The following is a 26094-nucleotide window of genomic DNA, read 5'->3' as shown; positions in this document are numbered from 1 at the left end:
CTATATTCCTGCTCCTTCTCCCCTCTGACATCTCCCTTTGTACCCCTCTATTTTCTCCCTTTTAGAGCTAAGGTTTCTTCTGCCTCCCACACCTCTTCTCCACCTCACCCACCATGTCCTTCTGCTCCCACTTCAGGTTCTCCAGCTCTTATTTCTTCCCGCTTACTTCTTCTCCCCCCAAAAGGGACCAAACTCACTCCTTAAATAACATTTTGAAGATGTGTGGATCATCATCTTTGGAGACAATGCCATTGGGAGCAGCAGCATCTTGCTTAGGCAGCCTACACCTCTGAACACGCTGCGCTCACGGAATGAGTGCCAAACAGGTGTGTGCTTCTGCATCCAGGACCTCCCCCCACCCTTTTATTTTTCTCCTGGTCTTTCTTTATGTATTCTGGATGTATATTCAGAACCTACAGGATGTGGAAAGAAACCTCATCCTCTGGCAAGGGTTTGGAGGGGAAGGAGTGGGTGTAGTGATCCAGGAGACGTTTCAAAATATATGCTAAACAAAAGGACCGGAGAAACACTGGCAGCGGGTGGGGGGAAGTGGGGAGTGACCTAACAGGTCTCTTGGATTCTTAATTTCTGTACTTCTCGGCTCCGTGGAGCCTCTGTGCTCCCCGCTGTGTGCATCTGCTGTCTGCCTGCACTGGACCTCCCCTGCAGAGGATGTCTCCGGGACTGACACCCGCTCCCCTGCCTGTGAGGCTGCCACATGCCCCTGCTGTGTGCATCCACCATGCCTTTCTCTCTCCTCTCTCCTTTCCTGCTGCTCCTATGTCCCCCCCCCCCCCCCCCGTCTCTATTTCTCTCCTTCTCTCTCCCTCTCTGTGATTCCCCAGTTTGGCTCCCGTTATGTAAGCTGGATCCTTTCTGTTTTCCAGTCTCAGTGCTGGCTTTCCAGTTCTTCCTTCTCCCTGGAATGAAGCTTTCTCCTGCTTTCCCTTTCTTCCCCATAAACACACACAAACACACCCTGACACAGGCTTCCTCATCCTAAATATTCTATAAACCTGCTAGTGGAGCAGAGACCACAATGAATAGTTATTTTTCTTCCAAGAGCTTTTGAAAAATGCAACTCTGTTCAAACTTGCTCATTCTCCCTGTGCTTGCTTGTTTCATCTCTAGCAGAACACAGGTTTCTAGAGAGGATAGCAAGTCATACTTCTGTAGTCCTGGATGCTCAAGGTGGCCAAGCAAATCTTTTTTTCAAAGGAAATATCACGAGCAATTCAGGTGGCATAGCCATCTGAGATTCCAGTTAAACTCTTGAACGTTTATACTTGCCGAGTTTTCCTTCTCTTTCCCCCACCTATTCTTACAAAAGTACCATTAGGCAGACTTCACTCTGTTTCTCTTGCTCATTTGCCTGTAGGAGAATGGGCAGTCTTTTCAAATGGGCCATACATACAGCCATTGAACTTCTACATTTGTCCACTAGGACCCACCAGACAATGATTAAACCACGGTGTTTGTGTGTCGATTTTGCAGAACATTTGCACCCATTATTCCCCAAGCAGCTTATAAAAAGCCCAGGAGGGGTGAGAAGAAAAAGGAAAAAACCCAAACCAACTTTAATGACTATTACAAGTGGGTACCCTCAGGGGTTTTTATATACATAATCTTATCTAACTCTCCACAGCAGCCATACAGAGTTGCTACAATGATCCATGTTCATAAAGACAAGGAAATTGGGGCTTTTCCAGCTAGTGCCCAGTGGAGTTAGGTTTATTCACTCATCCAATCGATGGTATTGATTTTGAGGCTTAATGGTGAGCCAGGCACTGTTCTAGGCTCTGAATCCCATTGGACCTCTTTGCTAAAGGAGCAAAAAGTTGCATACAGACACATCCAATCTGCGTTATAACCAATAACAAGAGGAGAGAAAACCAAGATCACCCTCATTAGTGTCCAAAGAACCCCAACCAATGATAACATGAAAAGTATAAAGAAATATGTATTGTGGTTACCAAGGATTCTGTCAGAAGTCCATGTTTTGAATTTTCAGCCTTATGCACTAGCTATAGCCTCCTTCATGAAAGAATAACTTTCTAAGCTCAATAAGTCTCAGAGAAGAGAAAGCTTCAAATAGTGACTGGGGCTCAGAGCATGAATGTAAAAGTCAATTGTCTGACCTGCTCAGCTGGGCCACTTGGCCCTCTCATGCACACGCACCTGAGGAGCCATCCTGGGTGGCATCTGGCCCCCAAAGGGCTACACACCATCTGTAATAACCCTCAGCCCTCCTCTGTGCCTTCCACTTCCCAGTGTTTATGCCCTTCTCTTCTGGTCTGCAAAGAAAAGGAACAAGATAGTTGTCTTTCTAATTTGGGCAAGGAAATGTCCCTCCAGCTAGGGGAGACAGGTGAGTGGAGGATTCCATGTTAAACCACTTCAGAAACCCAGGGGCCATGCATCTGCGCGTCCACCCACTGGGTCCCACAATCAGAAGCACTGCCAAAGGGAGTCAATAGCATTTGGATCCTATAAAGAAGCTACTTATAACTGCTAATGTGGAGCAAGATAATGAAGGGAGGCCAGGAAGTGCTCAGCAAAGTGATAATAGGGAAATTATGACATCTGTGGCCCCGTTTGGTCTCTAGTCAATAAAGCACACAGCCCAATAACTCTCCCATTTCCCCAGAACTGTAGGAAACCGAGCTGGTCCTACTAAAAGGAAAGATTTGGAAAATTACATATAAGAATCCATGTCCCAGCTCAGACTCAAGTCCACCTGCTGTCATCTCCCCTCGCCCCAAAGAGCAGAAGCTCTGACACAATTACAGACCACCGTGTCTCGGCCCTCAGGCTTCCCACATGCACCTGCTTCTGAGGTCCTATTTTGCAGCATATCTGATGCAATGCAGTATTTTTTTTTTCCTTTAAGACCTAACATAAAGGAAGAGGGTTGCTCTCTTTAAAATCATATTGCAGATGCTCATCTGAGCTTTTCAAGAGTCTAATGTTTATATCTTCCCTTTCTGACCTAGCCTAAGAATGTGGTGGCAGGAGGAGAGGAGCTTATCTCAGGAGTGAGTTAAATACAGACAACAGAGATACCGTCTTTAGAGAGTACTACAGGGAGAGCCTCATACACTGGAAACAATCTTAGTTTTTCAGTCTTTTGGAACTGAAATAAAAGACTTTTTTTTTTTTCTTTTTCTTTTTCTTTTTTTTTTTTTTTTAAGAACAGAACTCCAATACAAAGACTTGAGATGTTGGGGTGGAAGGGTGGTGAATAAGCCAATCAATTTAGCATGAACGTGGGACCAACTCTTTGTTAATAAGGATCAAAACATGAGTAATACAGAGTGAGTAGTCATTCACCGTCATGACATCCCTTCAAATGCATCCTGGGAACAAGTTTGCTGCATTAATGAGAATCAGGATTGTTGTCATATAATTTCTAATTTCAGTCATGTCTAAATATGTAGCTAATCAGCTAACAGAATCAAAATATTTCTTCAACTACAACCTGAATTTTATTTTAACCAGCCACCAAAGATGAGAGAACAATTTCATGTTAAGGTGATATGGCTTTAAAATAAAATTCAAATTTTGAATGATCTATCCCACAAATCGACAAAAGGCATCACTTGAAGAGTGACATGAGCTTCAGAAAACAAGTGCACTCACTCTCAGATTCAATATAAATGTAATTCTCCACCGAAACACCATCCAGAAAGCTAATAAGGGGACATCTAGAAATAAGACTTTATTTTATTGTGCACATGCAAACACACACACCAGGTTTATTTACAAGCTATTCTATCACAGATGCCGGGATATTTTTTATAAACCAAACAAAGAATGTATGGAGAAAGGATTTACTGAGCAGAACACATTTAAAAAAAATATTACTAAACTAGGAAAAGGAACACAAATATATACAATTCATGCACATCTAATAAAAGCTTGATAGCTAAGAGAATGAAGGAGAAAGCATAAGAAAGAGAGGAAGCAGGAGGATAAGGTATGAAATGTCTGAATCGTCTGAATGACAACAGCCATTTTATCTAAAGTGGCTATTAGGAACAATTTCATAACTGATACACATTTTAGTGGTGCCCTCTCACCCTGCAGAACGATTCCAGAGATTTTTGAGAGAAGCATTCCAATGATGATAAACCTATTTACCCACACAGCTTTCTATTCCAGCTATTACTTATAAAATAGTGACCTCTATGGTCCCCGAATGCTCAGCCTCAGAGGGTGATGGGAAGATGGAAAGCCGAGAGCTGAATTTAGAAGGCAAGTCCTGCATTACAGTGAGCATTGCTCTGTTCAGGGGACCAGAGCTTCAGGAACCAGAGACAATGTTAGCTTAGGAAACAAAGAGGGAAAGTTCAGTTGCAACAGGAGCAGGAGAACAAGAAAGGTGACCATAGAATAGCTCTGAAGTAATCATTTCCTAAGAAAACAGAAGAATGACAGTCAGTCTAATTAGATTCTAGCCAGGTCTACAGACAGCTTATGAAGAATATACAAGGGCAGATCATAGATAACAGATTGATAGCCTGAGGGCTGGATTCAGTCTGCAGATATGTTTTGTCTAGCCTGTATGATTTATTTAGCTCAAATTTTGCAGATTGGCAATTTGGGCTGGGCTCAGCTGGGTGGTTCTTATGGTTCTGGTTGGGCTTTCTTCTAGTCATCTGCAGGTTGGTAGGGGGTTTTGCTGACCTTGCTGGCCTGTCACATCTCTAGACAAGGACTAACTCAAGTCTGGTCCAGATGGCCTTTCTGGTAGGTACATGGTACATCCTCTGGTAGGCTAGCCTGGGATTGTTCATATGGCAGTTGGGCAGAGTTTCAAGAGAGTGAGAGGGGTACACAAGAACTGGCACCTTGCCACTTCCACAGCATTCTATTTCCAAAGGAATGCACAAGGCCAGTCTGGGATTTAAGGATATATGGATATAGAAATAGGTATCACCTCTTGATAGGAGGGCATGCAAAGGGGAGGTGATCTTGGGAGGCTTGAACAACTGCAGCCATTTCTGCATGCACTCTCCCACATCTGGTAACTAAGCCCAGATCCAAGTTATGGTTGCACTTCCTGGATGACATCACCCACCAAGGTTCCTGGCACTCTTTTTATCCCTCTCTTGTTACAACCAGCCAACCTGACACATTACTTGCTTGTCTTTTATTATCTTCTCATTTTATTACAGCAACAGAAGGGAAGAAAGTGGGCTAATAAATCCTTCTCAGGGTATTAAGGGATCTATCTTTTCAGTAGATCTCTTGTTCTTTTTCCCCTCATAACAACATTTTTCCTTTCATGATCATGTCTCTTGACCCAACTTATTTAAAAATTGCTCATAAATTCTAACATTTAGTAAAAACTGATACCATTTCTAGGTATTGCCCACGAAGATTTATTTAAGGCATCATGGCCTAGGTATAGCATGTAAGAACCCCAAATTCAAAAAGGTATTGCTAAAAAAAAAAAAAAAAAAAAAAAAAAAGGTATTGCTGATTATCCCTACAATAGCATACAGCTATCTAGTGATAAGGAGCAGAAAGGCTAAGTATATTTCAAAACACTTTTCAAAATCCTTGGACTAGAAAAAGAAATTATTCAGATCATAAGGTTCCTAACCATCCTCTCCTTCTAAGGCTAGTTGTTTCATCAGTGATTCCAGGCAAAGGAAATCATTCCTGCTGTATCTGTGGTCTGGCTGGAATTCCATCGATAATTTAACTCCTTTCTCCTTTGTGTCTCTCACTTCCAAGTGCAGTAATCTCATTCATCTTTTGAATTCAATTCCAAGGCTGTCTGAACCTCCCCAGACTTAGCTCTTTCTCCTATATCCTGTGCCTTGTATCTTCAGTAGACATGCTGCCAATATGCCTACATTTGTAGTTTCTATGTACTGACCTCTCCTCTGTTTACCACCCTGTAAATAGCAATGGTCCTTGTATCCTGCTAATGTCTACAACAATGTCTTTCATATTGTAGAGTCTGAAAGATTTGTCAGAGGAATAAGTGAATACATGATTTCTATCTTAACAACAAGGAACATCTCCAACTTTACACTAATTTACATGGTACTTTTATCAGTTTCAAAATATTGACATGTATATTATCTCATTTTGTCCCTGCCCCTCTGAAACCATGAAGCTTTGATAAGAGGATTATGATCCCATGTGTGAATTATGAAATGAAGGGCTAGGGTAGTTAAATGATTTGTTGAAGGTCATCCAAGTAATGACTGATTAGGCTAAGATAAAAATCCAGATCTCTTTGTTTTTAGTTTCAGTATTGTTTTTGTGGTCATGGACTCAATGATAGCATGCTAATTTAAAAATTAAATATAAGGAGAGCACTTAAAAAGTCAAATGTCATCAGGAGCCCAGAATGCCTCAATTATGGGATATTTCTTGGGCTGGTTCTTCAGGTATTCACATCAGTTAGCAGTGAATATAGTCAAAGACCCTCCCCACACAGCGATTCTCACTGATAGTTAATTTTAATGGACTGGAAATGGAAAGTTGTCAGTTCCCAAACTAGTTTCTTTCTGGCCTCTATTAAGATAACAAAACAATGGAAGCTTGCAAATAGCCCTTGACCTGAAGGGTGGGTTATTGTCATTTCCTTGAAGAAATCAAGGCTTAGAGGTCAAGTAACTTAGCCCAAAATCACACAGAGAACAGTAGAGTCAGTACTTGAACCCAAGTGTCATGGAGAATCCTGTGCTTACCCACCCACTGGCCTTGGGATACTTTCTTTTTTTTTTTTTTTTTTTAATTTATTTATGATAGTCACAGAGAGAGAGAGAGAGGCAGAGACACAGGCAGAGGGAGAAGCAGGCTCCATGCACTGGGAGCCTGACGTGGGATTCGATCCCGGGTCTCCAGGATCGAGCCCTGGGCCAAAGGCAGGCGCCAAACCGCTGCGCCACCCAGGGATCCCCTTGGGATACTTTCTAATGTTCATCTCCATGAAGATCTCAAGGCAATTCTAGAATCGTCTTCAGGAAATGAGATCATTCTTCTCTGCTTGTTCTCCCCTCACTGCTTCCACTGCCGTCATTGGTGGCTTGATGCCAACATTATTCCCTTGGCCAAGCAAGGCATCTACCTTCAGACAATTCAGTGAGGCAGTCAGAAACACTGTCCTTCCTTGCAATGTGAAGCTAAGTATAAGTGCTTCCTGGGGGTGGTTGTGGAGATTAAATGTGATGGTTTTCATAAATAGTTTGGTGTGATGCCTGGTACAGACCTTCTGACGACTCCTCAGAAGAGCCATCAATCACCGGCTCCCAGGCTGTGGGTGACCATGGGTAACTAAAACTGAGGAAAACAAAACTGCAGATAAAGGTGGGGAGTGGGGGCAGGGGACTTCTGTACTCTACAGTATCTCCAAGTAGGGGCTCAATAGATATATTCTGAAATAAACTAATATTTGCATTAAGAGAACTAAGTGCTTGAGCAGATGTGTCCCCGAGGTGTGAAGATGCTGTAAAGTCAGGGGGTACAGTCTCTCAGTCTTGACACTGGGAGGGGGATACCCTGATGCACAGTAAAGAAGGCATCAAAGGAAGGCCTTAGGATGTCCCAGATGATCAAGGAGGGAAAGGGCATCTCAGGGGTAATTATGGTCTGCAGAGATTCAAAGTACCCATGGATTCCAATTTGGGAAGCCTGTAACATTTTCCTTTACTTAAAAAGGGGTTAGAATTTCCCCTTCTAGAACGAAGTGTCCCTTCCATCAAAAGGAGGCAGCGGGGTGGGGGGGGGGGGGAGAGGAGAAAGCTTCCACCTGTCTCACTCGCTGTAGCTATGAGGTCCCACCATTGCTATATGCTCAATGCGTATTAATATGTGCTGAATGAATGAATAAGCCCCTTTTCCCAATTGGACAGGGGCTAGAAAGGAACTGGGAACAGAACCTCTAAATTTAGAACATGTGCCAGAAATAGCTACTTGTAGATAAACAGGGGATGGGGAAGGAGTGATAAGAAAAAAAAACTGGATTCCCTAGCAGCCAGGACCCCCTTTATGCACAATGCTCCTAGAACGTGTTTTTCTCCCAAGCACCTCTCTCAGTCCAAGGTAGCCAACTTTCTTTACCTTCCTCATTCTAACCTATTCGCTTCTAATGATTTTTTTTTTTAAATCTTATACACTGAAGGGCACAAACGGTGGGGGTGGGGGTACATTCTACATTCTCCAAAGCACACTCTACCCCCACCTAAGCCATTTGTATCAGCCCCAGGTGGACCCTTCACTTTTAAATGCAGAGGAGGAAAACAAAGGCACTCTGAAATGCTGATCCTAAATCTTTGAGCCCTCAGAGGACTGAAGAGAGACACATCTACATTTCAAAGGAAACCAGACTCGGATTCCTCGATTATCTGAGTATCTGTAGGAAGATCTCGGGGTTAAGAATGTTTGGACAGTCTGGATCACCCAGAGAACAAGTTCAGTCCACAGAAAGAATGGGAGACGGTCAAGAAAAATTGAGGAAATATGGAAAGTAGCCCAGCAGCCTCTGTGCTTATGTTTGTGGACCCCTAGTGGTTACAGAAACCAAAATGGAAACCACCTGTCTAGTGAGATTGTTTTAGGCGCCAGCCTGGGCAGGTAACGATGCCAGGGGAAATGCAGCCCGCTCTCCAGTCAATGCGTGCCATGGCTCCTAGGCCCTCAGTGAGTACACCCAGGACAGATAGACAACCAGGCTGGCTGTGAAGGTTGAGGCTTCACGGGTAGCCCCGGGCCACCCTGAGGCCTCTCTTATTATCAGGGATTAAACTTCTGCCTCCTGGAAGACAGACGGCTCCACACAGAAATTAAATTCAGTCATAGAGGAATAAACGGTGTCAGTACACTGGAAATCTTGCAGTGAGATTCCTACCTCCCTAACCCAACAGCCAGAGTCGGTTAGACTATAGGACTAGTCCTCTTTCCAACTTAATATTCTGTCGCTGAAAACTGTCACTTTTGAAATGTTTGTTTGGAGTCTCCTTAACATCTCCATTTGCTCTGCTAAATGATATTGCCCTTCAGCTTGTAATCTATGTCATTGGAGATATTTGTTTAATATGCAGGTTCCTGCCTTAGGGATCAGCTTCATCAAGCCCAAATCCAGGAGCAACCTCATGAGGCCCTGATCTCTTCTCTCTAAACTCTGCCCTCAGAGTGGGTGCTTCACAGCTCAGTTCCTAAGCCTTCTCCTATTATCTCACAGGTGATCGTTTTTGTTTTTCTAGCTGGAGTTTTACTTCCTCAAGAGCAGGAACAACGTGTAAACATTTTTAACCCAGGAAAGAGAAAAAGAAATAAGCATATTATATATCAACCACTGTGCTGGGAGGGTTCCCACATATGCTCTCATTCCAATTCTGACAAAAGCTTTTCAAGGTAATATGTCAAAGCATAATTTTCTGAATGTTAAAAACAATTTTTATACAAATATACAGTGAGAATGTGTCGAATTTTACTTAGCTCGTTATTAAGGAAAACTAGCAGGATGGCAAACCAGTTCACAAGGATGATGAGAAGCAAGAACTGTAGGAGGCAGGAGAGGGGAGAAAGGAGTAGGGGAAGAAAGAAAAACAAATAGTGAGAAAGTGTTACTTAGTTGCAAAACTAGTTAATGTCCTATAAGACAATACAACCGTCACTTTGGGGGCTATCTTCTCTATTGGACAGAGATGTAGGTCATCATATTTCACCACTTGTACAGAATTGGAAAATATCTAAACCCTCATCCACCGTGCAAATTTGTTATCCTAACTAGACAGATGTCCTTCCAGGTGTACTTTCTAGAAAATGTTCTTAACATGGCATTAAAAAATGACTTTATGTCCTTTCTTGTCCATAAAGAAGACTTTATGTCTTCTTCCTTTGATTCCCTGTTTTGGAAGTTTTTCTTAACAATAAATATAACTTATCCCCATTCTATAGATACAGAAACCAAGGTTCAATGTTAGTGAAGTTCCTTGCCTGAGACCCCAAATAAGGAGAAGAACCACGTATCAGTGCTAAAATTTGTCTAACTCCAGAGTCCAAACTTCTACTGTATTTCTATACCATTAGATACATAAAAGGTATTCAACAAACTTTCTAAATTGACTGACATAAGAGTAGCATCCAAAGGGTTAATATATCTTAGCCAAGTAATCTAGCGTAGTTGATACCTGTCCCAAAGTGCTTAAATTACCCACTGGAAAAGCTTACACACAGAGAAAGGGTAATCTCAGTGATGGTCCTTCAATTCCAAGTCAAATCCTACATTTATGTCAACGAGGCAATCAACCATCTTGATGATCTCCCTATCATAAGCAGGATTGTCTTAGATATTGCACATGTAACCTCTCTAACTTTGTGGCATTTGCCTTTAGATGGCCATTCAACAGATATTTTTTTTAAAGATTTATTTATTTATGATAGACATAGAGAGTGAGAGGCAGAGACACAGGAGGAGGGAGAAGCAGGCTCCATGCCAGGAGCCCGATGTGGAACTCGATCCCGGGACTCCAGGATTGCGCCCTGGGCCAAAGGCAGGTGCTAAACCGCTGAGCCACCCAGGGATCCCCAACAGATATTTTTTTTTATCACCTAATGGATACCAGGAACCCTAGTCCCACCAATAGCACAATTCACGTTAAGATACTTGAAAGGAGCATTTAAAAAAAAAATTATTTGATTTTACTTTGTGAGTTATAAGATTTTATTTCAGATCAGAAATAAGGACCTGATGGTAAGCAATGATGCCACGTGTTAAAGACTGAGAACCTTCTTGGTAGTTAGGAAATCACGTGGACTTTCTCTTTTAATTGTAGCAATCTCCTATTCTATTGAGGAGTGCCTTCAAAGGTGATATCTGGTAACTTGGAATGAAAGAGAAACAATATCATTTTTCTTTTCAGGACAGACACAATGCATTTTCATTTGGGAAGAGCCAAATAATAGTTGCAGTAAATCATGCCACTTTCCTTTCCTAGATAACTTCAAGAAGTCCATTATTTTCTTCTTACTGAACAAGAACTAATTCCTCTGCGGATTTGTGTGGCTGTAGTACTGCTTCTGGACAGCAGAGGTCACTATTAACAGGTACACTGGATTACCACATTTTAATAAATGCAAAAGAGCTAGAGGAAGAAGTGGTTTTACCTAAACTGTCTACTCTGTGGTCGTTGTACAAAGGACCAACAACAACAAAAACTGAAATAAAAAAATCCTCATCTTTTCCTGATAATACAGCCACCAAAATCAGAATCATATTTTCCAAGAGCCACCTACCTTGTCATTGATTTAGAAGTCCCCCATTAACCAGATAAGGTAGCCAAGAAAAGTCTGGTGTCTGAGGTTCCCCACCTTTTGTTTGACCAACGCTGGTAATAAAATGTTCAAATCATAAATAAGAGATCAACTCAAGGGTACTAAATTCTAAGCCTCTCTTAACATCTAAAGATTAAAATGTTAAGTGTCCAGGACCTAGGCTAGCTGTTCTCAAGCTTTGGTCTGCATTAAAATCACCTGGAGGTTCTCTTTAAACCGTAGATTGCATGTCCCCTCCTCAAAGTCTCTGATGCAGTAAGTCTGAAGTGGGACCCAATAATCCCAATAATTTGCAGTTTTGATTCTCAGGTGCTTCTATGGCTGCTAGTTTAAGGACCCTACTCTGAGAACCACTGGTCTCTACTCAAACTTGAATCATACAACCAACACAACAACATGGCCCCCTGTGGGTAGGGGAGGTGGGGAGAGCTTTATTTTAGAGCTCAATAAACCACATTCTGGGTAACTGGAACTTAATCTAATAATGTTATTCTGCTGATATTTTAATCACATCCCATGTCATCCCATTATTTTTCTTCTGCCCTTATCTTCCTATTATTAAATGTTTTACTGGTTATGTCACCACTTCCTATCAATCTGTCCAGCACCTCAATGTTTGTGCTGAATTCTTCATTTCAAGTTAACCAGCTTTAAAACAGAGTTAAATTTCCTGGAACACTGAATTTAGAGCAATGGACAAAAATCATAGAAACAAAGGGAGTAAGTCAAGCAGTGATCCAACGAAGAAGGGTTTCATGGAGAACAGCAAGAAAAGGCCTCATGAACTCATATTTTCTAACATGGAACAAAGATCCCTCTGCTCCGGCCTATCCTTTTGCTCAACCATTAGCAGGCAGGTCGGGTCTTGACTGGGCATTAAAGAGGATGCCATAATGTGACATAAACCTCCATGCTAATAGAGAGACCCATCAGCAGTAAAAATATAGAGTGAATATAATGCAAAAGCCATAGCAAAATATCACTGACTCATGCATTCGTCTCTCAATCTCCTGAAAATATATATTAGTGCCTTTATAGTTACATTCATCGGGTCAGACTGAGCTAGGTGAATAGCCACCATACAAGAAGAGGGTCTTTCAGCGCCCTCATGAAAGAATTCACCTCATTTCTCAGGGCTATGAGTGAATGAAAATAAGAAATTACAATGGAAATCACACTGCAATCTTCACTCGAGGCTAGGTTACAATGAAGACTCTAATAATACATAATAAATATGCAGCAAACCATGCCCGTTAAAGGAGACGCTCCTGCTACTGGCACACAGTACACATCCATCACGGCTCGTTCAATAGGCCAACTGCTCCCCGTTGCAGGAGTAAGGCTACTCGCCAGGAATGACAGGCACAAGAATTTCCTGTGCCTGCTGAAAAAGGGAAGCAAAAGCGCCTTTCATGATACAGGCCCATATACACTTGCTTTGTATGCAGAACGGTCCTGTTCTACCACTGTCACCCTTGGCTTTTTGAAATGAATATTTATAGAGAAGCTTTTGGAACAACTTCATTTTAGACCCAGGCTGCAATCAAATAGGTTAGGTTTGCAGGGCCAACGACTGCAGAATGTTAGGGTGTCCAGGGCAATGGTGACAGAGAGGCAAGACGAATTCTAACCATCTTTTCAATGCAGTACTTTAAAATAATATTTTATTAATTCAGGCCACATACAGATTTCTTGAGGCAGAGGGAATTTGCATTTTAACTAATTCACTTTGTGATAAAGATCAGAAATTGAAGAGTGTGCCTCCATTAGTGATGAAAAAGCCTAGAGAAATTCCTGTCCACTGGATTTTGGGGTGGCACAGCACCTCAGGTCTGGGATTGTCATGTACTGTCAGCAGCACACTGTGAAGCACACAACATATGGCATCCTCAAGGATGCCCTAACCATTTTTTTTTAATTTATTTTATTTATTTATGATAGTCACATATAGAGAGAGAGAGGCAGAGACATAGGCAGAGGGAGAAGCAGGCTCCATGCACCGGGAGCCTGACGTGGGATTCGATCCCGGGTCTCCAGGATCGCGCCCTGGGCCAAAGGCAGGCGCCAAACCGCTGTGCCACCCAGGGATCCCACCTAACCATTTTTTTTAACGTGTGAGTCAGTCACCCTAGTTCTTCTGTGGGATAATTCAAACAGCTGATCCCAACCAACTTGAAGGTGGGAAAAGCTCTTTGTCTTACTTTCGATTTCTATCACACCGGCCTGTGTAGGGTTGCAGCATTTTGTCTGTGGCTAATTTAATAGTACCTAGCTAATTGGCCTCACTACATCTGAAATCAAGAAGGGAACAATTTGTTCTGTCCACATCAGAACCAAACAGGCCAAGTTATACTTTTATGTAACCCTAAATTAACTTTTATTGGATGGATCTTAAATGAAAATAAATGGCAAATTTGCTTTTATTTCACTAACATTGAGAGATATGGGGAATGTCATCAATTCAAGACCAGCTCTGTTCAGAGAAAGAGAAAAATTGAATGAGTCTTTAAACAGTTTTAGTCTTAGTCAAAATCTTGTAACCCAATTAATCTATAATATTTTCCTTCAATCTATTTTTTTTGTTTTGTTTTGACCAGAACAGGAGGATGTCTATTGTAATTTTACTAACTATGATACTCTGGACACTTAATATAGAGCAAGGTCATGAATATCAGACTTCTTTGAGTTCTTATCTTTCATGGTTCAGAGACCTCATCTCTTCTTTGATCATCAGGGTTGCTCCCAAATTGAATCTGTTTTTCTCTCCCTTCTCTCTGCAGCCAACTATTGCATTCTGGACCAAGAGATTAATGGAATCATGGTTAGAGTGAAAAAGAACCTAGTGAACCAAAGGATGATAAATGAGTAAATAAATTTCAAAGAAAAAAATTTAAAGAGAGAAAAAATTGTGCCTGAAAAGGAAGATGAATAGAAACATAGATCTGGCAATCAAATTTGAGCATCATATACACTTATGGATAATATAAAAAAGAAAAGAAAAGAAAACCTTCCAAAGAGATAGTTTAATCCCAAAGAGAATCTTTCAAACAGAAAATCTTTCACAGTATTTTATTGACACAATTTTCAAGTTTTCATTGAATTGCAATTAAAATGCTAAACAAATTTTAGGTGAGACTTAAAGGAAGTATGAGTTGAGTCAGGTATGGCAAAGACAATGGAATTCAGAAATGAGTAACATCCCTCTCTTTCTAAACAAGGGCTGCTGTTTCATTAAGGCGTCTTCATCAAATAACGAATAAATGATATGATAGAGTGACCACCAAAGAGAAAACCATGACACTCTTCTTCATTAACTAGCTGCTTCCAAAAAAGGTACGTGCTGACCACGTGTTTTCCAGATTCCAGGGGCTGTCCCAGATTATTGGATGGTCAGTAGACCCAGTGTACCAACATGACTTCTCGGGGTTTTATGTGACATTACCAACTATCCAGCCACCCTGGTCCAATTAAGGGGAAAAGACAAAAACAATGGAGTCTGTGTCTTGTTTTACTGTCTTGGCCTTATGCAGGGCAAGTTTCCCTGTGTTCCTAGCCACTATGTCCTCCACCCTATGCCTCAGCAGCCATATCCCAGCTCTCAGAAAAGCAAGAGGGAGGCATCTGCTCCAGCTGAGAAGTAAAGAGAAACTTGTAAGAGAAGAGATGGCAAGGCAGCACAGAGAAATTGTAATGACTAAGTAGAAAGAAAGGTAAGGGGGGGGGGGGAGCAAAAGGAAAGGAAAGAGAATTAAAAGGATGCCTAGCCACAGAATAATTAGCAAAAAGTGGCTCACCAGGTCCAGGCCAAAGGTTTTTGAACCTAAGAACAAAATGCAACAGTAAGTTGCCATCACTGAGATTGTCATAGACACTGGAGCCCAAACTTTCCTTAAGCAGCTAGCTTAGACCAGGAGCTTCCAGACTGAACACATCCAGAAACATCATCCTTGGGACTAAAGCTAATGGCCAAAGACTTCCACTAATGCTCCTTGTTGCGATTCATGGGAGAGTGACACTACCAACTGTGCTCAAATGTTCTACTTCATCACACTACAGGTGTAGTACTTACTAAAAGAGATAGCATTAGATGTGAAAACAGAGGGCTATTTTTCTTTAGGTTGAACGAGTGCAAGGTATTGCTATCACAATATTTAATAAGATGACTGTCATTTTCCTGAGTTGATTTATTAAGAAATATGCAATCAATATTTGAAAGCAGCTGTCACTAAAAAAATCTTGCTCTGAAGAAAAGAGTGATCTTGGCAAAATGCAAATTGTATTGAAATCCATCCCTCTCCACTTCTACTAGCAATTCCCTGCTTATCCTTCATTGGTCTTCCATCATACCTAGGAAAGAGAAAGTTCCTAAGGCTCTCCACCAGACCCCTGTCTTCTCCTACAGTCCCTTCTTGAGCCCTTTCTTAGCCAACAGGGCTGAAAGGGTAGTTGGTTCTTCACTCCTCTCTTAACTGTTGGTCAGTTAATCCTTACTCTTCCCTAAGTGTTTAGTTCCATAGCCACTTTCTCAGAAAAGCTTTCCTTGAATTCCCTAATGGAGACAATCCTACTGGTACCCTTCTCTCCCTGCTACAATCAACACAATATATTTGACATTTCAATGATGTTTGTCTCCCTCAGAAGACTCAAAGATTCAGGAGAGTAGTGATCATGTCAGTTTTATTCACCATTTGTCTCAACACCAAGAATAGTGTCTGACAGTAGATTTTCAATAATGAATGAATGAATGAATGAATGAATGAATGAATGAAAATAGATCCATTATCAGAAAGTTATCCATCATGGTTCATCTGAAAGAAAGAAAGAAACAAGCAAACAAAAACAAAACAAAACAAGTGTTTGGATTATAGCTCCTCACCAAACATTGATTCATTGATTAATTTATCCCATAGGCATTTATTGTGCTTCCTGCTAAGTAGACCAGATACAAAAATAAAGCATAATTCCTGCCCTCAGAATAGTTATTCTTTAAATCTGCAAAATGCCACATTGTAAATACTTTCTGTTTAATAATCCAGGCCATCTTGGTTGCAACTACTCAACTCTATAGTACAAAAGAACCTATCAGCATATGTAAATGAATGAATGTGGATGTGTTCCAATAAAACTTTCTTTATAAAAACAAGTTGCTGGTTGTTTTGGCTGTAGTTGGTTGGGTGACTATAATTTGCTATTCCCTGCTCTAGAGGAAGTAACAAGACATATGTGTGTGTATATGTATATTTACTTAATTATATTTAAATATAATCAATATTTTAATATTAATATTTAATAAAACAATATTTTAATTCACAATAAATATTCTGACTCTGTAGTCAAATGATGGGTCGCTACAATGGACCCTGCCCTGGGCTAGATTTTTTTTGTCACACAAGATGAAGGCTAGCCATGCTCTAGGGGAAGCTCATCGTATAATGAAAGAGACTCTCATGTCCCTTCCTTTTAATAAAACTGCTTGAAAAGGATGCAAGAGGAAATTCTCTACACAGTAAAAACAAAGTTTTTTAAAAGCTCAGAGGAGACAGGGATGCAGGTTTTGGTCTCCTGACAATTCATCACTGCTAAAAAGCACACTGAAAGCCATGCCTGAGAAAGAGAATCTGAATGTCTTAGGTTGGGTGGATGCCAGGGATAGGGGCAGGGAGTAGGGGTTATACAAGAGCCCATGAGTATAGCTAGATAGAAGGTTCTATGGTGGCTACTGAAATGGGGAGGAGAAAACAGATCCCAGGACACTGCAGAGGTTTCATCTGTGAGATCGATCTTCTAATTGGTTTATACTGCAATGATATGGCAGGACTGTCCTTTAACTTACAGAGATAGCACCACACATGTGCAGTCAGAAAATGAGTTCAGGGTTGTTTACCCACCAATGGGGATAACAGGGGCCCTGAGACATTAAAACTCCATCTACCAAGTTTTCCTATGACCTACACACATTTATCAATAAAGGACCAAGGTTAGGAACACTGGGAACAGTTGAGAAACCTAGTTTGCTTGAGTTTATGCTCTTAGGCTAACTAGCCTACCATCGCAGCACCATTGATGGATAAGGCCTCTTCTATATAAGATTCCATCTCACCTTTGATTCCCAGTCTAACAGGAACCATATCTTGGTCACTGACTTTAAAAGCCAAGTCTTCACGTAGAAGACCCAGTTCTAAGCTTACTAATAAGAACCTGATTTGCAACTTGTTTCTCCCAGGGTCAGGGAGCTCTACTCTGGGGATGTTGGATTATTGACTTGAGAGGCCTAAGAAAGAACTCATTGGTACTCCAGAATGCACCTGCTTCAAGGAAGGGATCCAACAGCTCCAGCATTCATCTCCTCTGACACCCTCTGCTGGAAGTGCTAATGAGCAATTGAAAACCTGGATGAGAAGGCAGGTAGGCAGGCCCCAGGGGAGTCAGAGAACCAAGGGGGGCTGGTGGAAAGTACCACTGACTAATCATCCCCTGACTCATCCAGATCTCTTGGACCATCTTTCACATCTCAGTTGTTTCACAGAGCTCTGTGGGAACCTTCATCAAGGCTGCTCCATCTTAGAGCCTACTTCCTGCTCCCTGGCAGGCTGTTCTTCAGAGCCTCACCATCACTGACAAAGGGGCTGGGCCCAGGGGCTCTGAGCTCCAATTCCAGCCCCACTGAGTAAGTTACAACAGGTTATTTTCTCTCTTGAAACTGCCTCTCACCCTCAGAGTCTCACAGGAGGGGGGTAGCATCATTCATCAGCCTTAAGCATAATTTTATAGGCACAATCTCTGATTAACATTAGAGAAATCACACATTAAACTGGAGGAGTATTCCTTTCTGTAATTGTGAACAAAATAAAGGGTATGGAGGTCGAATCCCTGGGTTCTGATCCCACCCTCTCGCCCCAGCTGAAGGTCCGACATGGGACAAGTCATTCAACTACAACACGGATTTGTATGTTAGCTCTGAGATAGGAATAGCATCCAGTCCTTTTTCCATATGGAAAAGGACTTTGGAAATGATAAAACTCTTCTGGCTCTTATGAGAGAAGGCATGGCTTACAGAAGATAACACAGAATACGGAGCAAGATTCAAATCCACGCTCTACTCCTAAGGGAAATACTTAAATGACTTCTTAGAAGCTTTGTTTCTTCCTCTGCATATTGTGGGGACCATCCCCTCCAGAGACAGTTAGGAAAATGCAGTGCCATAATGTACAGAGAGGGTCTTGTAAACTGTGAAGCCCTAGACCAGATGTGAGTTGCTGCTGTTCCCATGACAGTATTTGATAAATTACTAGCCAAGTTCTGCGTATCTGCGCAGTATCTGAGTTTTGAGAAAAGTACAGAAAGAACATAAAAAGGAAACAGAGACAGCAGTACTAGATGCTAGGGAGATTATGAAGATTATATTTCTCTATGCCAGTAAATTAATTCTTAATGGAGAGCTCCCAAGGAGAGAAATAGGCTAAACCTGAGAGGCCAACCATAGCGCTTTCCAAAGAGAAAGCCATTTTCCTCAGATCAAGTCTGAACTTTGCCAGGCATGGTTCGTTGGATATTTGAGCCTTGATGAGTCTCTGGTCCCAGTGTATGGCTGTAATTTGTCTCAAAACTGTCCCCCACCCCATCCCCCCAAAAACTCACTTTTTTTTTCCCTTTTTTCTGTTGGCAACATAAGGACTCTGAAACTCCAAGAGTTGTGATTGCTTTTGTACAACATTCTACAGACACTAGAACTAAGCCAGATAATGAAGAAAGAATGTAATTGTTGGGAGTTAGGTCAACTTTAATTCCAGGCCACTGAGAACTTGCACAACCATGAGCACACTGCTCAACCTCTCTGTGCTTTTCCCTCAACTATACAATAAAGACTGTGATATGTCCACTCCTCATAGGTCTGCAGTGAGGGTCATCATGTCAGCCAAACCCTCAGTAGAGTGCTAATCAGTCTTGGCAAAAAGGGGTCCCCTCAAAAGAGTTATTTACTGGATGAAATTAAGGATAGGGATCAGAAAAAAGTCTTTATGTAACTCTAAATAACAAGTATTATTAGTGGTTTATGGATTAATAATTTATAGATATGAACAGATTTTACAGCTAAATTCTTATTTGGTTTCCTTTTCCTTCTCTTTTAAGACCTCAGATACATAAAGTTTATTTAACTATACTCATCCCTCCTCACCTCTATGCTAACAGACTCAATATATATCCTTTCATTTTACCTTTCACACGTGTGCCCAAACTAGAGAGAGACTGAGATTGAGCTTTTCAATTGTTTGCCTTCATTTTACTTATTGATTCCCCTACTGACAGACACTCCAACCCCTACAGGGCTTGATAGTCCACAAACATCATTGCATTGAACCTCCATGTGGCCCTGAGCCAGCCTGTCAGAAGTCCATTCTCAAGAGCTGGATTCCAGGTTATGAGACACGCACACCCTATTTCACATTCTCATCTAGAATGGCTGTTCTAATTATGCTTCACTCTGAAGTGCCTGAAAGGTGCCTGCATCCTTACAACTTTGCCAGCACTTGATATGATTTGACTAATTTTTGCACATTTATTGGGTCTGAGGTAGTATCTCAGTGTAGTTTGCATTTCTGTTTACTAGCAAGGTTGAATACTTTGTCATTTATTTATTAGTCAATCAGATTTCTACTTTGGAAGTTACCTATTTATCCCCATTTTTCATTTTTCTAATTTTTTTTTATCACTGATTTACCATAATTTCTTGCCTAATTCTAGATAATTAACCCCCTGTTGTTTTTAGACAGCACAGATACCTCTTCAATTGTCAACTTTGTCCATATGTCCTGGGGTAAGCAGAAATGTTTGGTTTTGATAGAGTCAAATCCATCAGTATTAGGATTTTTGCTTAGGGTTCTTGTTTAAGAATCCCCTGCTTATCCTGAGATCACAAAAAATAACCCTTTACTTTCTTCCAGAACCCTGAACCAACAGTAAGTGACACTTAACTGCTGTATGAGCTGCCAGCCTCTCCTCTTAACTTTTTATGTCCTATAATGTGAATGCTTCTATTTTCCTTTTCTATTTCCTATTATTGGGCACTGCCCTATCTTTTTCCCCTACTGTTTCAATTCTTGTTCTTGACTGTTTTCACAAGACAGTGGATAAATATATTTATATATTATTGGCTGATTAGATTTAAGTTCATAACAGTTCTCAAGGATGTCTTTAGTTTGAACAGAGCACATTTTAATGAAGTACTCCAACACACAGAACAGTGTGGTATTGAAAAAACAAAACAAAACAAAAACAAAAAGAGGGGGTGGGTGTGAGGGTATAGAGCTATTTAGGCAGACCTAAGTTTGAATCCTGGCTTTGCCTATTACTTTGTAATGTTAATCAACTCACTTAACTCTTCTGTTGGAAATAGTAATAGCTGCTATATAAAATATCTTGGTTAGAAATAATAATGGAAATAATGACTACTACGTAGGATCTACTGGCTGGAAAAGGTTAGATTATACTAAGGCTGTAAATGAATGCTGAAATATCAAAGGCTTAACAAAGCAAAGGTTTCTTTCTCTCTCATGGAGAAACATGTCCAACATGGGTTAGCTACACGTGGTTGCTCATGTTGATAGACTCTGGCCAATAGAAGCTCCTTGTCTACAATGTTATTGATCACAGAGCAGGATGTAGAAGATGCTGGGGTTCACCTCCCAGATTTTTCACTCAGGATAGAGGTGCTCACTCCCCCAGAGTAGCCTGGTATATTGACTGCTGTCAACTTAGACCTGAAAGCTTCCATAGCCCTCAGTGAAAGAGAGATGCAACTCCCAAAGCCTGGCCCTTCCCTGGGGCAGCCTGCATGGATAATGACCACCAATTTAGGTTATAAGGGCCCAGGCTCTTTTCCTCAAATGAGGGCAACTCTCAGGGCCATATGGAGCTCCATAAAGGATTGGCCAAGTCTTCTACTGCAACTTCATCTTCTCTTCTAATCCTGTTTCCCTTACTCCTTCCCTGGGATGGTCCCTGAGACCACCCACCAATAAAATGGCTGTATGCAAATCCCTGTCTCAGAGTCAGTCTCCTGGGAAATGAGACCTAAGAGTTCGGTACTGGGAGGGATCCTAGAAAGCTGACTTTGACATGGGACTTGGGAGAACGATCGCCTGCGGCAGGAAAGCCCCATCATTTCTAGACTGATAACCCTGGGCATGCTGTAGTGTATATGAAACTTTCATTGATGGTGAAACAGAATGGGATGGTAGTGGAAGAAAAATCCACTGGTAGATGCACTATCTAAGGAGTCTAAGAGGTTTGGGGAAAGACTTTGGAACTGAATGGCTCTTACTGGGTAATATCAATACAATGGAAAAAGACAATGGAAGTTGAGAATAGTTTATCTCAAATTGAAGGTGAATTGTCAAAGCCAGAGAGCTTCCTTGAAAGCACCAGAAAAGGCTCTTGTCTCCTACAGCCATAGGCAGAAAGGAGCTGAGGATCAAGCCAGGCCAGGATGATGAGATAAGAGCACTCATAAAGGTTGAATTCTCAACCCTAGCAAGTCTCTGATAACATGGTCAGGGACTTAATTGGGAAGAAGTGGGACCCAAAACCTGGGATGGAGACATTTGGATAGGTGCACTTGAAAACCTTGAGTTGTCAGATTTCCCTAAACCTCTTGAGCCTGCAGAAATGCCCAGAAATGATGTCTTCGCTAGAGCAGGTCAACAAAGCTTCGGATGCATTCTTTCCAATCCTATCAGGAAGCAAGACCTGAAACAGTCTTCAATTTACATGGGGCAAGAAAACAATATATGTTTATGATCTTATCTCCCCCACCCTCTGTTATTAAACAGTCTGAAGGGGCTTGGACCATCTAGACATTCTTTAGAATATGATATTGGTCAATTACATCAATGACATTATGTTAATTGGTTATGATGAGCAAAATATGGCAAGTTGAGGAGGTATTAGAAACTATGAGGATTCAAGGGTTCCCTCCTTAATGAAAAATTTAAGAGCCTAGGGGCCCGGAACATGCCAAGACATCCCCTTCAAAATAAAGGACAAGTTATGGCATATCATACCTTCACCCATAAGAAGGAAGCATTTTGGAGATGGATCACCTGAATGCCTACTGTCAAGGAAAACCCTAGGAAAACCTTAGGGTGTAGGGTTCTAGAGGCAACATAACCTATGCTTAGATATTCTGCTCCAACCCACTCACCAAATGACATGGAAGACTGTCCAAGCTGATCTGAGCTGCAGTGCAAGGAGTCATATAACCTGCTGCTTGGGTCATACAACCTGTCAGACCTCGTGGTAACAGAGATACCTGTGGTGGAGAAAAATGCTGTGTAGAGTGTGTAGTAAAGAAATTAACCCTGTACAAAGAGAGGTTTGGCCTTTGCCTTTGCCTCCTGGAAGGTAATCTCTGTTTGCCTGGGGGCCTTGGACCCATAGATAGTACCAACTGATTTTAAGTGAGGGCTTTGAGTCATGTGGTATCAGTTGATCTGGAGACAAATCAAGTATGTGGACAATCAATCAATCTTGTCTTTCTAATGGATCCCAATAAAAACTCAAAATACCAAGATTTAAATGACTTTCCCAATTGGCAATACTGTGTGTGTACTGTTACATATCAGTGCTGGGAAAGTAATGCATCCAGTCTCCTCAGAATGAGAACAAACTAAGTTTCACATTTGGTAGTTCCCCAAACTCTGTCCTATGTACTTTTTCCCTTGGCTGATTTTAATCTGTATTTTTCTCTATAAAAAGCCATAACTATGAGTATAATAGCTTTCAGTAAGTTCTGTAAGTCCTTCTCACAAATTATCAAAACTGAGCATGGTTTCAGAATTGCACCCCAACCCCAAAAGAGACATTAAGTTGAAGTCAAAAGTGAGGATAGTTTTGTGGGTGGGCTATTCCCTCTAACTTTGTAGTAGGCCTAAACTCCTCACAAGGAGCCATGGGACAAGGCCCAATGGGAGAACCACAATGTAGACCCTGTAGGATTCAGGAGCAAGGCTGTGAAATCTGTATCAGAGAATTAGACACTATTCAAAAATAGTTCTTGGCATGTTACTGGGTCTTAGAGATGAGTATCTAAACACAGGAATCATGTGTCTATGTATCTACAACTGCCAATCATGTCTTGTCCATACAATCATAAGTTTAAACAGCCTAATAATGATCCATCACAAGACAGAAATAGTACATTAGGGGTCAGTCATAAGAAGGGTCACAGAGCACAAGTGAGCTGTACTAGCAAGTGGTCCAGACTCCCATGTCACTACTATTGCACCATTACCTCCCGTCACACCAATAGTCCCATAGTGGGGTCTCTTATAACTAGCTGGTAGTAAAAGAAAAATGATAGAGCTCGGTTTACAAATGAGTTTTCACTTCTGTAAATACAAGCCAAAAATACACTTCCGCTGTCCTGAAAGACAATAGTGAGAGAAAAATCCTCTCATTGGACAAAACTTTGGGTGGCCTATCAGGCCATCTGCTTTGTGTGATAAAAGCATGTATAGACACTTGGACAGCTGTGAATGGTTACATTGGTTGGTTAGGGACCTGGAAGTAAAAAGATTGGAAGGTCAAGGAAAAAAAGTCTTGAAAAAAGTCTTATACATGGACCTTTGGGGACATACACAATATAAAAGGCATTTATTGAGCCACCACCTGGCAAGAGAGAGAAATAAAGAGCTAGGATGACAGAGTGGGGATAAAAATCAGAGAGGAATTTGGGGGCGCCTGGGTGGCTGAGTCGGTTAAGTGTCTGCCTCTTGATGTTGGCTCAGGTCATGATCTCAGGGTTGTGAGATCAGAGCCCTCCGTAGGGCTCCACGCTCAGCAGGGAATCTGCTTAAGATTCTTTCCCTCTCCGTCTGCTCCTCCCCCGACTCATGCACACTCTCGCACTCAAAAATAAATACATAAATTCTTTTTTTTTTAATTTTTAAATTTTTTTTTATTTTTGATTTTTTAAATTTATTTATGATAGTCACACACACACAGAGAGAGAGAGAGAGAGGCAGAGACATAGGCAGAGGGAGAAGCAGGCTCCATGCACCGGGAGCCCAATGTGGGATTCGATCCTGGGTCTCCAGGATCGCGCCCTGGGCCAAAGGCAGGCGCCAAACTGCTGCGCCACCCAGGGATCCCTAAATACATAAATTCTAAAAAAAAAAAAAAAAGTCAGAAAGATTTGGAGATACTATACTGTTGGCTTTGAAGATGGAGGAAGGGGCCATCAGCCAAGGCATGCAGGCAGCCTCCAGATGCTGGAAAAGGCAAGGAAATCGATATTTCCTAGTGCTTAACAGAAATTTCCATCAAGGCAAATGAACTCTTCATTTGCATAGCATCACTAGCATGTAGCATGAGGCTTTGCACAAAGTAGACACTTTATAAATATTAATGGATGAGTGAATGAATCACTGAATTAACTCTTCACATTCATGATTCTCTGCAATGGTGAATTACGCATGAGCTCTACTCTGTCTTTGGAATGACTTTCCACCATCTTGATAAATCTACAAAAGTTCAACCCATCCAAAGTACAGTTATCTCTACTGCAAAATCCTCCTACTCCTCAACATGGTTATGTTCCGAATGTACCTCCTTTACTGTTTGTACATACCTCCTCTGCAGCATTTACTATAGCAAACTGTATTTATTTATATACATGTATATCTCTTAAGATTGTGAGTAGCTTAGAGAAAGAGGGTGATGAATTATTTATCCAAACATCCCCTAGAGTCTTAGTATCATGCCTAGCACATAATAAATTGTTGAACATTTGTTGAATGAATAAGTGAACGAAGAATGAAGGAGAGACAATTTCAAGTCTATGCAGAATGATTTCAAAACCCAGGGGAGGAAATCTATATAAACCAGGTAAAGAAGGGATTTCCCTGAGAACCTGGGACAAGATTTGGATTTCTGGGGCTAGCCGGAGGAAGGTCAGAGAGGCATCTTTACAGTAGCCTAAAAACCCAAGAGACTAATGTCTAAGTGTAGAAATGACAACTTGAGCCTGACTGGTCTATCTTTGGACCATGAGATTTAGAAAGGAACCTTGGATTGCATCAAACCTTACAAAGTTCCCTGGCCTCAGCCTTCTGGCCTCAGACCTGAGCAGTGGTCACTCTAAAGACAGGGAAACACAGACTCTAAAACCAGGCTGCCTGCGTTAAAATCTCAGCTTTGCTACATACTAGTTGTGACCTGGTGCTCAGCATTCACATTTTCTATACCTCAATTTCCTCCCTGTATATGGAAATAATAATAGTATGTATAATATAATACTATAGTATATAATTAATTATTAACTTTATATAATTATAATATATAATATATAATTATTAATCATAACCTAAAAACACCCTACACGATTTTGTATATCCTATAATTAAAATTATACTATAAACATAAATATAAATATTCTATTATATAATACATATAGTGTAGTATGTACATTTATTATATATAATATATATTATATAGTACATATATGTAGCATATATATGTAGTGTATATATATTATATATATTTAAACTTCAAAAAATCCTACACATATATTATATATACTATAATTATATCATTATAATATAAATATAATTGTTGCATATGTATAATATATGTATAGGGTGGGTTGGGGTTTTTTTAGGTTTAAATATGTCCTGTGTTTAGAATACCATCTGGCACATTACAAGCGAACAGCCAGGATTAGTTATATATATAAAAATTTAGACTATTATTTGGAATCATCTTAGAAAGGCTCTCAGGACTTCTGAATACTATCTAAAA

At 40.9% G+C, this 26094-nt stretch overlaps 1 long non-coding RNA gene across 21 annotated transcripts in view; it reads left to right on the top strand.

The window, feature by feature from the left end:
• Nucleotides 1-26094, top strand: part of LOC112654706 (uncharacterized) — an 86919-nt gene that overhangs the window by 28042 nt on the left and 32783 nt on the right. For 12 of the 21 annotated variants that reach the window (XR_007402451.1, XR_007402453.1, XR_007402450.1 and 9 more), the window contains 4 exons: nucleotides 10962-11070; nucleotides 14079-14427; nucleotides 14517-14631; nucleotides 17522-17965. This is a non-coding gene — a long non-coding RNA (uncharacterized LOC112654706). The other 9 variants (XR_007402452.1, XR_007402449.1, XR_007402447.1 and 6 more) reach the window with 9 other exon arrangements.

This window comes from Canis lupus, chromosome 15, assembly GCF_003254725.2.
Source record: "Canis lupus dingo isolate Sandy chromosome 15, ASM325472v2, whole genome shotgun sequence".
Lineage (NCBI taxonomy): Eukaryota > Metazoa > Chordata > Mammalia > Carnivora > Canidae > Canis > Canis lupus.
This window is presented reverse-complemented; position numbering and strand designations above follow the sequence as displayed.